The sequence below is a fragment of the Leptonychotes weddellii genome, unplaced genomic scaffold (genome assembly GCF_054177405.1).
Source record: "Leptonychotes weddellii isolate Sample4059 unplaced genomic scaffold, ASM5417740v2 HiC_scaffold_4361, whole genome shotgun sequence".
Taxonomy (NCBI): domain Eukaryota; kingdom Metazoa; phylum Chordata; class Mammalia; order Carnivora; family Phocidae; genus Leptonychotes; species Leptonychotes weddellii.
The window spans coordinates 1-11784 of NW_028010346.1; the positions used below are offsets into that span (position 1 = coordinate 1).

General features: G+C 48.2%; 1 long non-coding RNA gene across 6 annotated transcripts; it reads right to left on the reverse strand.

Annotated features, from left to right (window-relative positions):
• Window positions 1-7577: 7577 nt before the first annotated feature.
• LOC115941695 (uncharacterized) lies at window positions 7578-10893 on the reverse strand. 6 transcript variants are annotated; one of them, XR_014142364.1, is made up of 3 exons: window positions 10581-10893; window positions 9680-9765; window positions 7578-9047 (listed from the first exon to the last, which is right to left on the reverse strand). It is a non-coding gene; the product is annotated as an uncharacterized LOC115941695 (long non-coding RNA). The 6 variants fall into 6 exon arrangements; XR_004076425.2 differs by having other exon boundaries at window positions 7578-9101; XR_014142366.1 differs by having other exon boundaries at window positions 7578-9101; window positions 9680-9807.
• Between the last annotated feature and the right edge of the window lie 891 nt (window positions 10894-11784).

Below are 11784 nucleotides of genomic sequence, written 5' to 3' on the forward strand. Positions count from 1 at the left end.
GGTCTGGACCATTCGGCCAGATCTTCAGGCCGGACAACTTCGTGTTTGGTATGTAGTCACGATCAGTGGCAACTGGCTCAGTGAGTCTCCCTTCTCAACACTGTGGAAGTCAGAGATCTTAGTGCTGAATGCCAAGGTGGAGACTGTGTGTCCACAGAGAGCCCTAGGTCCTGGCCTAATTCCACCTAATCCTGGGGCGGCCACTTCTCTGGCCCTTCTCTGGGCAGTTCAGAGAACAGTGTCAGCCTGCAGAGGGCCCCTTCACTCCCCGACCCCCGCCCCCAACTACAGAGTAGCCTGTGACAGATGAAGAATACAGAGCAGTGACTAACCTTCCAGCAGGAGTCAGAGAACCAGGGCCAGCAGGTAAGCATGTCAGGAAGCCAAAGGCCAAAGGCACAGGTTATGACCAGACATGGGGCCAGCTGCCTGGAGCCCATCTTCTTTTCGGAACATAATGTGCCCTTGCCCTTGACCATTTATTGTACCTACTTTAGGTATGTTAAATACTGAATGCAGACCTGCACAAATGGGTCATGAACACGGTACCTTTATAGGCCCCTAATGGTGCCCAAGCTCATCCACACATGAAATGTCCTTCCTACAATCCCAATACTAATAGCAGAGGAACAGGAAGGGTGAGATACTTCTTAGCAGTTCCACAAAGAAGCAGGACAACTTCATATGAGTCACCTGTGAACAGATGAGGCTGCCCAGAAGCTGACGTGGTCAGACCTGCATTTATAGCTCCCAATCAAGACAATCGAACTAGTTCTGAACTGAAAATCCTGTTTCATGGGGCTGGGGGGAGGGAGTCCAGGAAGGGACTGGATATTTTAACTAGTGAAACAACACCTCAGGAATATGGAAATTACAGGTATCTGAAAAGTATGGAGAAGATAGGCATCATTAGCTAAGGAACCAAACCCGGACAATTGGCTGAAGTGTATGTGTCAACCGATATGAAGGAACTTTCTAAGGAATGTCTTTGTAGCAGATACTGTTGGTGCCTGCCCATGCTCCTGGGACACTCATTCTTCCTAGACTCCCTACTGCATGTCCTGCCCATCGTACCCCTCTGGAAATGAGGACTGTTGAAGGACAGACTAGAGGCTAAACAGCCCAGCTTCCCCAGCTCTTGGTGAAACCACTCTGGGTGATGGTCTGCTTCATCCCTTACAGATCCCCCAGCATGGAACCCTGTGCCCACCCCAGCACCTGCTTGCAAATGTAGCCTGGGGTCTTCCCTTTCCTGGCTCAGTTCCCTACTACCCTCCTGCTGCTTCCTGGAGTAAACTTCACTCAAACCCTTGTCTCAGGTTGGCTTCTGGGGGACTGACCTGAGACACTCACCAAAGAGGAGATGCTGTAGTTTTTCATTGCTAGGTAACAAGTTACCACAAACTCAGTGGCTTAAAGCATCACAGTTGTCTTACAGTTTCTGTGGTCGAGAGTCGTGGGTTTTCCGCTCATGTCCTCAACTGACCATCCTGAGCTGCTCCATCTGAAGCCCAGGGCTCTCTTTCATGGCCCTTGGGTGGTTGGTAGAATCCAGTTCCTCGTGGTCATAGGTCTGGGGCTCCTGTTTGCTTTTTGGCCGTTGATCAGAGGCCATTCTCTGCTCCTCGAGGTTGCCTTGAACATGGCCCTCTCCACTAGGTGGTAGTTCCTCCTTCAAGGCCAGCAGGAGAGGGTCTCTACTGCTTTGAAATTCTGATGTTCTCTTCTGCCACCAGCCAGAAGAAAATTCTCTGCTCTAAAAGGGCTCATGTGATTGGAGGAGGCGCACCCCCATAATCTCACTATTTTAAGGCCAACTGACTTGTAATCTTAATTATATCTGCAAAATCCCTTCACAGGAGTACCTTGATTCGTGTTTGAACAACTGGGAAAAAGTGTATATACACCAGGGCCGGGTGGCTCCCGGGGCTGTGTTAGAATTCTGCCTACCACAAACGGGCCGTTTGGGGAATCGAAAGCACATGGTCTATGAAACTGGTTCCAACATCTGAACCTATGTTCACAGAGTGAGTGATATTCCTACTTACTAGTGGTATGGCTTTGGGCAAGTACTCAATCTCTCTGAACCTAAGCTTATTTTTCCAAAAAACATGGTTATAATAGTATCTGCTTCAGAGGGTCATGGTAAGGGTTAAATGAAATAACATCTGGAACGTACTGGTCACAACAGTGCAAGAGTTGGTGTGCAGTGAGCATCCCGTTAAGGAAGGTGTTTGAGGATAGGCTATATGACTTCTTGTTCGGAATTCTGCAAGGGGGAGAGGAACCAAGATAGATTAATTTTGGAATACCTTTTAATTTTAGAAAATGTGATTTTCCCTTTTGACCAGGTCCCTTTTGAAGTCTATGGATCTATGTGAATATTCTTGGAAGAGTTAATATACTCATCAAAATAAGACCTTAACTGATTGGTATTAAATCGTTTCCTTGGTACAGAATTTCATAAGGGGATGGAGCCCGTGTGCTCAAATTTGGGAAAGAGTAGCAAGAGGTGGGAAAAAGAACCAAAAGAGAAACCTAACCGCTCTTAAATTTGCCTCAGAACTAGTTCCAATTCTGTAAGTTAAATTTGCAGCTGCAGGCGGCTACAGTGGAAATTTCTATCTTAGGCTGGGCTCAGAGTAGCAACATAAGATTTTTTGAGGCAGCCCTGCAGGTCGAGAGCCCATTCTAACTTTCTTCTCACATGTACTTCCTTGTTTCCTTGTCTTGCTTTTCCATCATTTCCTTTCAGCTCCAGTTTAAGACTGGACCACAGGTTCTGGTCCCAGCATTAATCTCTAGTCAGACTTGACAGTTCATTTGTTGACTCAGCTCCTGATCTTGCTGGGCCTCTTTATTCCCTTACTGTTCCTGTACTCAGCCTATAGTGGGCTCTCCCCACTGTGGAGACTCTCAGTCGGTGCCCTATTTTCAGCTTCATTCCTCCAACATCAGTATGGGCATCTCAACGGGATCCAGATGCCTCATTAATTGCAAAACTAGCCAACCTTAAAAGTCGTCTGTGAATCAGCAGAGTATTCCCTGAGTTAACAAAAATTTGACTTTGAAACATCCAGTACATAGGAATTTCTGGTTACACACTGCTTCTCTATCCTACAACTCACCAGAAGGCCTTACCCTCCCCTCTTCCCCCAACACACACACACCCCACAACCAAGCTGTCCTTTGCCAGTACACCCCTGTACTGATGAGGGGAAATGACTGGTCCAAGACTACACCTCCTTATTTTCACCACGGTAGTTGTGCACACAACATGCTCCTCCCTTTCCTGTTTCTAACTTTTTTTCTTTCTTTCTTTCTTTCTTTCAGATTTTACTTATTTATTTGAGAGAGAGCAAAAGCAAGAGAGACCACAGAAGGAGAGGAAGAAGCAGAATCATCACTGAGCAGGGAGCCCGACACAGGGCTCAATCCCAGGACCCTGAGGATCTGAGCCAAAGGCAGATGTTTAACCAACTGAGCCACCCAGGTGCCCCTTCCTCCCTTTCCTCTTTCAACAGTCACAGCTCTGTTAAATCTCTCTCAGAGGATGCCTTTCCCAACATAATTGTCTCCATCTTCTTTAATCTCCTTCTTTCTTCTAATTATCAAAAAAAATCTCGTATTTCTTTGTAAATACTCCATTATTTACAGAAAATAATCTATTTTGTAAAATGTTTACACTAATTGTAATTTATGTTATGATATAAAAGTTAAGTTGCATTTGACTAATTGACATGCTATGTTTGGTAGACAGATCATTAAACATTTATTAATTTTTTCACAGTTTTCTTTTCATATTCATATTTTGGAATTTTATCCCTCCCCCTGCACCACTCATCTCAAACATTTTCTTAGGTCTTGAAAACTAGTAAGTGCTATGCTTGCAGTGGTAAGACAGTAAAATGGGTAAAACTGGCCTTGCTGACAAGATGAAAAGAGTGGAAATAACAACTATTCCATGTAATTACAAAAAACAAAAGAATATTGGCAGTGCGTTACTGAAGCATCACACTCTGAGTGTTCAACAAAATTCGGTACAAATACTAAATTTAACAAACTTAATCTACCACATATTTGAAATGCAGCCTATTACTATTTTTGTACTGCATGACAACCAGGCATGAAGAATAACTGATTACAAGAACATACAATGGGGAAAAGACCGTCTCTTCAATAAATGGCACTGGGAAAGCCTTAAAAGAATAAAACTGGGCCACTGTCTGGTAGCATACGCAAAAGTACCCAAGATGCGTGAAAGACCGGGATGTGAGACCTGAGACTAGAAAGGCAGCACAGGTAGCAATTTCTCTGATATTGGCCGTAGAAATATATTCTGGAAAGGTTTCCTAAGGCAAGGGAAGCAAGAGCAAAAATAAACTATCGGGATTACATCAAATTAAAAAGCTTCTGCACAATGAAGGAAATAATGAAACCAAAATACAACCTGCTGAATGGAAGAAGATATTTGCAAATGACATATCTGATAAGAGGTTAATCTCCACAACATATACAGAACACACATAACACCAAAAAACAAATAATCCAATTAAAATACGGAAGGAGGCCTTGAATAGACATTTTGCCAAAGAAGACATCCAGATGGCCAACAGACACACGAAAAGATGCTCAACATGACTCATCATCGGAGAAATGCAAATCGGAACTACAATGAGCTATCACCTCACACCTGTCAGGATGGCAAAAAGCAAAAAGACAAGAAATAACAAATGTTGGCAAAGATGTGGAGAAAAAGGAACCCTCGTGCATTGCTGGTGGGAATGTAAATTGGTGCAGCCACTGTGGAAAACAGTAGGAAGGATCCTCAAAAAATTAAAAATAGAATTACTATATGATCCAATAACTCCACTACTAGGTATTTATCCAAAGAAAATGAAAACACTGATCTTCCCTGTTTATTGCAGAATTACTTGCAATAGCCAAGATATGGAAGCCATCTAAGGGTCCCTTGATAGATGAATGGATAGGGAAGGTGTGACATGTGTGTGTGTGTGCGTGTGTGCACACACACACACACACACACTGGAATATTACTTGGCCATATACAGGATGAGTTCATGTCATTTGTGACAGCATGGATGGACATAGAAGGTATTATGCTAAATGAAATAAGTCAGACTGAGAAAGACAACCACCACATGATTTCACTCAAACGTGGAATCTAAAAAAAAAATGAATAAACAAACAAAGAAAAAGCAGAATCAGACCTATAAACACAGAGAACAAGCTGATGGCTGTCAGAGGGGGTATAGGGAGTGGGACAGTGGGACACACAGGCTTCCAGTAAAAATAAAATAAAACAAAACTGATTGCAAATAAATAGTAGTATTTCTGCACAGTCAAAGCAAGCATTTCTGGCACTTAGTTGGGAAAAAAGGAGGGCAGCAGGAATGAGAAACAATTTCGGGGTTTCTCTGAAGACTCCCGGCTATACAATGCAGCAGACCCCAGCAGACTGTAGTTTTCCACAGTTTAAATGAGCTCGATCCAGTAAACAAAATGTACCTCAATGTTATTTCATAGCTAAAAAATAGGCACTTCATATATTGAGTGCCTCCCTCTCCCCGCCCCCCAGGTATTTAATGAGTGGTGGTGGTTGGTTGGTGCTCCCAGGGCCAAGCCCGATCGTGAGCAAGCTGGACAGCCCATGCTGGTGGTGGGCAGAGAGGAGGTGGCTCCTATGTCTGGGGCGGGCACTGAGAAGGCCCGGAATGTTCTGGGAGGGCGGAGGCGGGCCCAGGCTGCAGCAGCTGGGCCAAGGATCTGGGGAAGCCACTCTTGCCACTCCCCACCAGCCACCACTGGAAGCCTCTCCCCCAGCATGCTTGGGGCAGAAGGCAGAATTATTAGGCTCTGCATAACCTAATGGCTTTCCCACCACCGGGAGGAAAATGCTTCCCATAAAGGCCCTTTGCCTTGACAGTGAAACAGAGCACCACTTGAGCCCTGGAGCTTCCACGAAAATGACCTGCACCTTTTGCGCACCCGGCTTGGCCACAGGGGAGTCGGCATGGTTGGCCCAGATTCTTTGCAACTCATTGGTGTGAAAAAAAGCCTGTGTTCAGAAAATAGGTGGCGAGGGAGCCAGAAAGTTGGAAAGTGATGGGCACTGGGCTCTCTTGGGTTCCATGCCTCCTCCAGGAGCTGGTCCAGTCCCGTGAGGGGTGCTCGGGCTGGAACTTCCTGCAGAGTGTGGTGACATGCACTCCCCTGCAGACCCTTTGGGTCTGGGAGGGGAGACCGCATTCAAAGGGTGCCTCAGCTCACTGCCTGTTCAGTTCTTCTGCATGTTTATTTCTACAGTAGTGCCCTTCCTTGCTAAACTAATCTCAGGGAAAAAGGGTCAGGATTATAATATGAAGATGTGTACGCCATATGATAAAGTACAAAGGAGGGAGCATCACAGAGAAAGTGATGACATTGGAGTTGAGCCCTGATTTGTGGAGAGGAGCTTCCTAGAAGAAAGGAAGGAAGGAAGGCAGGAAGGCAGGAAGGCAGGAAGGCAGGAAGGCAGGAAGGAAGGAAATAGTAACACTAATTATAATAGCTAAGATTAATGAAACACTTACTATGGAACAGGTGGCATTCTAAGTGTTTTCACATATCCATTCATCCAGTCCTTATAGCAACTCTAGGAGGTAGGTGCAATTATTATTACCATTTTACAGCTGAAGAAATTGAGGCACAGAGAGGTTAAGTAACTTCCTCTCAGCCACACAGCTAACAAGGGTCAGAGTCAGGATTTGCACCCACTCCATCCATGGCCTATGCTCTTAACTCCATCCAGGGAATGTGAGAGTGGGCTGAATGGGGGGACATTCATTCAGGCCATGTGAACAGCCCTGGCTGTATGAAACAGTTTGCTTAGAGAATCTGGTACATTCCAGATGCTCTAGATTATAGGAAAAATGGTAGCATTTGGGAAAAGGTTACATACGTTTGAAAATTTGTAAGACTTGTGATTTAAGTCATGGCATAAGAAAATGCAGTATTTCTTCATTTTTTTAATGTCTAAGGCAAATGTAATTGAAATGATGTTAAAAAGGAACAAACAAAAACACCCAAATGACCAGGAAAAGGAAGAAGAAAAGAAAGTAATGCATCAAACATAAACAGTGAAAAAAAAGTACATACAGAGAAGAGTAGAAAGACATATTTATGTTCTTTGGTATTTTCTAAAGTTTCTAATTTCATAGTCAGAAAATGTGTATATATAAAATAAGTTTTCTTACCGTAATAAAATATATATGTACATACAATGTGTGTGTATATTATACACACACATATTTGTTGTTTTCAATTTTGAAAGGCCCAGATTGACAATTCTAGTAAAAATAACACATACTGGGACATGAAACATTCCAGAAGAGGGCTGAAAAACATTACCTTATATTACTCCAAATTACTATTCTCTGGTGTAAAAATTTATAAACTATAACTTGGTGGAGTTGATATTTTCAAAGTAAGTTAAATTGGGGTTCAGACTATTCATACTTCAGGCAGTCTTTTTAAAAAGGAAGCATTTTAAATGCTTTAAGTAAAATTCCTCCATCTTCATAAAGAGATACTTTTATTAAAAGCTTGAAAATGTGTGCTCACAGTCGAAGGAGCAGGCAGGGCTATTTTAGAGGAGTTTCACGGGAAAGAGAAATTGAGGTGCCTTGTCCCCTGGACCCTCTCTGAGGGCACAAACAAGTAGGCTGTGAGACTGTTCCAGAATAATACATGCGACTTGATTGCTGGAATGGTTCCTGGGTTTTCGTTATTCTATTGATGTTTTCCAAATGTCAGGATCCCAGTGAAATCTCTTTGAAGCAGATCACATGTGTCCCGCCAGAGACGGCATCCGCTAAGAGCAGCTCCCATCATGGACATCTCAGGCTTGCGGGGGGTGCTTTCACTACGATCCTCTCACCCAGGGCAGGAGACAAGAAGGGCAGGCAGAGCGAAGGGGAGGATCCTGAGTCCGTCTGTAAAATGCAGGCAAGGCCCAGCCTTCTACCGGGAATTCACTCCTTTCTTTCCAGTCTGAAGGTTGTCAGCATCACTCCAAAGTGCCTTCAGGGCAGGGACGGCTCACACACTTGATGTCAGTGACATCAGGTCCAAAAGCAGGAAATGACAGGCGACGGCCGGAGGATGTTGGGACCCCTCCCCCTGACCCTGCCCAACAGCCAGAGAGCTGCTCCTTTTCGGACAGGAGGGTCTTGGGTGGGGGTGGGGGGGGAACCACCTTTCCCCAAAGCTTGCCAAAAGCCTATTCCAGGGGAGAGGGGAGGATGCGCCCGCCCCATTCCCTCCTGCTCCCCTCCCCGGGGTGGGGGGGGCGTTCCCCAGACCCTTGCTGTGTGACAGCGTGCTGGTGCTGCTGATGCCCACATGGAGGAGAGTAAGAGGTCACAGCTGTCGGATGAGTCACCTTAGGCTGGGCAGGCATTGTTTAAAAATCTGCCTGTGTGCCTCTTTGATTAGATTCCAACAGACAACAGGGGCGGGTACTGGGGGAGGAGCGAGCAGATGAGAAAGCAGGCCGGTGCAGACTGGGTGGCAAGAGGAGACAGCCTGGGCAAGGACATGTGCTGCCAGTAACCCACGGGCAGCCCTCCTGTGCCCGGGCCTGCTGTAACCAATGCTGTCATTGATTTATCGACTGCGTGTGTACTAAACGTCCAGGTCACATTGTCTCTTAACATAACAGAACACAACCAGATTTCCATGTGTCAGATACGCTAACAGAGGCTCAGAGAGGGTAGGTGACTTACTTAGCGACCCAACCAGCAGATGGTGCCCAAGCAGAGTGGGCACCATCCATGAGGGTGATCTTTCCCTTCCACAGGTAGGGAGATGCCCACCTGTTAGGGTCCCATGTCCCCAATATTATCCCTTCCAGGTCACATCTTCTATGCCTACTTGGCCCCAAATCCCCATCTTGAAGGAAACAACAAAGACCAAGAAGCAATTACCTCCAGAAAATCTTTATGGCGCTGTGTTATCCGTGAAGTTACCCGGAGCAGGGCCATTCTCTGGAAGGGAAATGGAAGGCTCTGTCTGCTCATGAACAGCCCAAGAAATGGGAACTGGAGGTAGAGATGGGGAGAAGGTGGAGGCCAAGCCCTCAGAATGTGGGAACAACATCAGTGGGAATAGACTGTGCCCTGGGGGCCCAGCTGCATGGGGAGGGGAGAGAGGAGGAGAGAGCCAGGAAACCCATACCCCCCCCCCCCGGCCCTCCCCCCAGGGCACCAGGCACCTGACCGGTGCTGAGAGGACCCCCGAGGACTGGCTCCCTCAGGCAGGCGTGATGAAGCCATGACGTTGCCCACCTCTGACAGATGCCCACTATTAACACAGCAAGCAGGCTTCATACTTATAACAACAGCATCACCTTGGGTTTTATGGGGGCATTTCTGCTCCATAAACTTGACCTGCTTTCATATAGAGCTTCTCATTTCCTACTCACAAAGCTGGCTGCAGGGCACCTATAATTATCGTCATTTTATAGTTGGAGAAACTGGTCCCAGAGAGGAAAAGGAGTATGTGTGGGCAACAAAAACAGACCCCAGGTCCCCGCTCACCTAGCCCAACGTTCAGGATCATCTTTGAGAACAATTACGATTGGGTGTTACCTCATGCTGACCAAGCCTTTAAAACTCACCTGGGCTTTGTCTTTGTAGAAGGAATCCAGATGACTTCACTTACTAGCTTTGTAGCTAGTCAGCTCTTTGAGCCTCCTTTTCCGAGCTGTGAAATAGGGATAGTAATTATGTATACTCCAGAGCAGAGCTGTTCAATGGAAATACAATGTGAGTCACATAGGTAAGAAAATTTTCCAGTTTAGTCACTACTAGTGTAGTAGTCATTTAAAAAGGTTAAAAAAAAAAAAGTGAAATTAATTTTAAAAATCTATCCAAAATATTATTTTGATATGTAATCAATATACAAAATTAGCAATGTAATATTTTACAGCCTTTTAACTTACTGAGTCCATGCAATCCAGTGACTCTTTTACACTTACAGCACATCTCAATTCAGACTACCCACAGTTCAAATGTTCAGTAGTCACACGTGGCTTAGTGGCCTTTGAACAGGTCTGTGCAGCTCTCTAGATGGCAGCGAGGATTAGGTGACATATTGAATGTAAGGTGTGGGTACCTCGGGGCTGATGTGCGGCTGTTACATCCTCTCGGACACACACGTACGCATGCAGAATTTTCCACATTTAGATGGCCTTTACAAGGACCCAAGAGCCCAATGCAGACATGAGACAAATCCAGCACCTTCTAAACGGACCATCTTCCTCACAAGTAGAAGTAAAAGCCGCCCCCTCCCCCCATCCTCTCTTTCCTCCAACACAGTTCCCATCTGCTGTCACCGGGGAACCCCCGACTCTTCCCCATCTTGCACCCCCCTCCCCGCGTTTAGACTGGCTGCTGCGAATTCCCACCCGGAATAGAAAGAGAACGTGGCCCTGGGAGGCAGGAAAGCTGAGGAACAGCTGTAGAGCCCACTGACCATTCTAGGCTCCCCGCTCCAAGAGGGTACTGGCTGCCTCTCACCTGGCCCCGGGAGGCGAGGACCCTCCCACCCCCGTTCCAGGACCCAGGTTGCCAGCCCCTGTCGGGTGGCCAGAGTGGACGGGTCGGGGGGATGCGGTGTTACTGAGGAGCCAGTGCAAGGTGGGGCCGCGTCGGTGCCTCGAGCCGACCGCGGCGGCCTGGGCCGGAGGCCCCGACACCACCCTTGGCGGCCGGCCGCCGGCGCCGGGAGCCCTCTCGCGAGCCGACAGGCGCGGACCGGGGCCCGAGCGCCCCCGCACCTCGCACCGCGCCCCAGCTCCCCCTCGCGGTGCCGCAGTCCCCGCGGCGCCGCCCCCAGCCCCGCCCGCCATTACGTCATCGCGGGCCAGGCCGGGGAGGGGGCGACTCCCCCGGTATAAAATGCAGCGCTGGGGGGCGGCGACTGGTCTCTGCTGCGGAGTCCGCCGGTCCCGCCGCGCGCACAGCTCCGAGGGCCAGCGCCAACACCCTCTCCGCAGCCGGCACCATGCGTGAGATCGTGCACATCCAGGCGGGCCAGTGCGGCAACCAGATCGGCGCCAAGGTGGGCGCGCCGCCGTGCAGGGGCCAGGGAGGGGGCGGCAGGCCCCGAGGGTGCCGACCCGGGCCGGGGGTGGCGGGACCCCAGGGTGCGGGCCGGGGCAGGGGCCGGGGGGAGGTGGCGGCGGCCCGCCGGCCCCGGTGGCGCGTTCTCGGCGGGGCCGCCGGGCGGGGCCCAGGAAGCCACACAACCTGCCACGATGCGCGCGGCGACGCATTGGGGTGTGCCTTTAATCAAGGCCCTGCGAGACGTGGTTGGCATTTTCCTGGGTGTATTACTCTCTAGAATTTGCATAGGGAGAGCGGTCATATTAATCCAGTGGCCTCATGTGGAATTTAATTAGTGAATTTTCCTCTATAGTTTGAATGAAATTACAATGCACTGTCACTGGCGTGACATGCTAGAGTTCTTGTTGGGTTTCAAAAACGGGGATTTAGAGAACTTCCCCAATATGAGCACCCTCAACATGATGAGACATAATGTCGGAGTCTGGCTTCCTGTCTGCGAGGCGGCAGGTGACGTCCCGGCGCTGTGACTACCGACCGCAGTGGGCGAGGCAGGAGCCAGCCTGGTGCAAGGGTGTGGGCGGGCGCCTGGACAAGGACGTGGTCTCTTTCACAACCGCCATATTGCCCACCCCAACCTCCCCGCCCCCTTCCCTGC